Source organism: Hylobates moloch, unplaced genomic scaffold (genome assembly GCF_009828535.3).
Source record: "Hylobates moloch isolate HMO894 unplaced genomic scaffold, HMol_V3 SCAFFOLD_12, whole genome shotgun sequence".
Taxonomy (NCBI): domain Eukaryota; kingdom Metazoa; phylum Chordata; class Mammalia; order Primates; family Hylobatidae; genus Hylobates; species Hylobates moloch.
Genome location: NW_026652287.1, coordinates 55049771 through 55053178, shown reverse-complemented (window position 1 = coordinate 55053178; position 3408 = coordinate 55049771).

Below are 3408 nucleotides of genomic sequence, written 5' to 3'. Positions count from 1 at the left end.
AATATATATAATATATAATATATAAAATAAATAAAAAATATATTATATATATGGAATTCATGCTTTCAGGGTATTGTTGGAAAAGCTACCAAATTCTTTTTTTTTTTAACTTTTAAGTTCAGAGGTACATGTGAAAAATTTTTACATAGGTAAATGTGTGTCATACAGGTTTGTTGTGCAGATTATTTCATCACCCAAGTATTAAGCCTAGTACCCATTAGTTATCTTTCTTTCTTTTTTTTTTTTTTTCTGAGACAGGGTCTTGCTCTGTCACCCAGGCTTGAGTGCAGTGGCACAATCTCAGCTCACTGCAACACCGCCTCCTGGGTTCAAGCAATTCTCCTGCCTCAGCCTCCCAAGTACTGAGACTACAGGTGTGCGCCACAATGCCGGCCAATTTTTGTATTTTTAGTAGAGTCGGGGCTTCACCATGTTGGCCAGGCTGGTGTCGATATCCTGACCTCAAGTGATCCACCCACCTCAGCCTCTGAAAGTGCTGGGATTACAGGCCTGAGCCACCGAGCCTGGCCTAGTTATTTTTTCTCATCCTCTCCCTCCTGTCTCTGATAGGCCCCAGTATGTTTTGTCCTCCTCTATGTGTTCATGTCCCTGTCACTTAACTTCCACTTATAAGTGAGACTGTAGTATTTAGTTTTCAGTTCCTGTGTTAGTTTGCTAAGAGTAATGGCCTAAAGCTCCATCTATGTTTCTGCAAAGAATATAATCTCATTCTTTTTTGTGGCTGCACAGTATTCCATGGTGTGTATGTACCACATTTTTTTAATCCAGTCTATCACTGGTGGACATTTAGGTTGATTACATGTCTCTGCTATTGTGAATCGTGCTGCAGTGAACATACACATGGATGTCTATTTACAGTAGAATGATTTATACTGTTTTGGGTATATACCCAATAATGGGATTGCTGCGTCAGATGATATTTCTGTCTTTAGGCTCTTTGAGGAATCTCCACAGTTTTCCACAATAGTTGAACCACCAACAGTGTATAAGCGTTCCTTTGAGAAAAAAATTCTTAATGTTCTCAGAGGTTAGCTTTTAAGACAAAGGTTATACCAGGAAACTGTCCTCAGGCCCAGGCCATCCAGCTGCTCCTCTGAGAGGCTACACTCTCATTCTTCAGGCTATCCTCTAAGAGATTACCCAGGGGATGATATTCATTAGACACTCCCAGAGACATGAAGTGTCTAATATGGGCATCTTGGGTTATCCCAGACAATTCTGGAACTCATAATCCAGAAAAGGCCAGAACGTTGCTGTAAAAGTCCCTGTAGTCCCCCCAAAGCAAAACTTTAACCCAAATACATACTAATAAGGTGTGTGTGCCTAGGAAAGATAAAAGCAGAAAAGACACATTCTTTTTTTAACAATAGAGTGTTAGAGGATTATTTGCTACTTTTTTTCTCATGTGAAATATTTACAGACAGAAAACAAAACTTTAAAAACCTGTTGTCTAAAACACTGCTGTCTAAAAACATGATTAACAGTTAGAATACTGTGTTTCCCAGGTGCCTGGTTCACACCTGTAATCCCAGCACTGTGGGAGGCTGAGGCAGGTGGATCACCTGAGGTCAGGAGTTCAAGACCAGCCTGACCAATATGGTGAAACCCCCACCTCGACTAAAAAAAATACAAAAATTAGCGGAGTGTGGTGATGTACCCCTGTAATCCCAGCTACTCAGGAGGCTGAGACAGGATTATTGCTTGAACCTTGGAGGTGGAGGTTGCAGTGAGCTGAGATCATACCACTTCACTCCAGCCTGGGCAACAAAGCAAGACTCCATCTCAAAAAATAAAATGAAGCACTGTGCCTGGAATGTAAAATAAAGGACAAATATTTGATAGTATTGTAAATTAGAGAAGAGAAGTTGGGCTCATTTCCTACGTTTGAGAATGTAGGAAGGAAAGTGGAAATTTATAATTTTACTACAAGCCTGAGTTCGGCCAAGGGAAAATGGTTGTGGATTAGAGTACTTGCCTGCCATACATTAGCAAGGCTCAGAGGAAAATCATTTCTCCTGTGGAGTGTTAAAATAATTAAAGAGGCCAGGCATGGTGGCTCACCCCTGTAATCCCAGCACTTTGGGAGGCAGGCGGATCACCTGAGGTCAGGAGTTCAAGACCAGCCTGGTCAACATGGTAAAACCCCATCTCTACTAAAAATACAAAATTTAGCCGAGTGTGGTTGCATGCACCTGTAATCCCAGCTACTCGAAAGGCTGAGGCAGGAGAATCACTTGAAGCCAGGAGGCAGAGTTTGCAGTGATCATGCCATTGCACTCCAGCCTGGGCAACAGAGTAAGACTCCATCTCAAAATAAATAAATAAACAGCAGGAAATTATCGGATCTCGCCACCAAACCAGTTGTTCTGCATCTGTCTTTGCAGCTGGTTTCTGTAGATGCTGTTCAGCTGCTGATAACATCTGGCCTTTGGGCAGGCTCAAAAAATTTAAAGTTAATAATGCTAGATTCAATTGTGTAGGGGCTGTCCCATAATCCCTATTTCTCCCCCTTTTTTGCTTTTGTTATCAGTTGTTCGTCTGTATGAAATCATAACTAAGCATTTTCAATTAACTGTGTGGAATGAAGCACGTATGAAGAATCAGAAATCACATTAATAGGCATATCAAAAGCAGTGAATACCTCCACTACAGCTACAAGCTTTGCTTTTTATAGGGAGTCTGGAAAACTTTACTTTTCAAGCCAGAATAAGAAACTTTACCATTACTAGACCCATCTGTAAAACAATGAAAACACTTAGCAGGCTGCAGGTTGTTTACGGCAGGAATTGTAAACGCAAACCGTTCACAGTCTTGCTCAGCTAAAGGGATAGTAAAGAAACAGTCTTTTAAATCTATGACTATTAAAGGCCAATTTTTGGGAATTATAGCAGGAGAAGGCAATCCTGGGTGTAATGCTCCCATAGGTTGTATAACTGAATTGATGGCTCTTAAGTCAGTTAATATTCTCCATTTACCTGATTTTTTCTTAATTATGAAAACTGGAGAATTCCAAGGGGAAAATGTTGGAGCTATGTGTCCATTTTCTAATTGTTCAGTAACTAATTTCTCTAAAGCCTCCAGTTTCTCTTTACTCAACGGCCATTGTTCTATCCAAATTGGCTTATCTGTTAACCATTTTAAAGGTATAGGTTCTGGAGGCTTAACAATGGCTGCCATCAAAAATGATATCCTAATCTTTGGCGGGAACTTTGTCTTTCCGCTTGAAGTGGCTCTTTCAAAACTTGCAAATTTTTTTCTAGTCCCATACCAGGGACATACCCCATTTCATGCATCATATGTTGACTCTGAGGGCTATGTAATTGTTCTGGAATTAGAACTTGTGCTCCTCATTGTTGTAATAAATATCTCCCCCATAAATTTATAGCT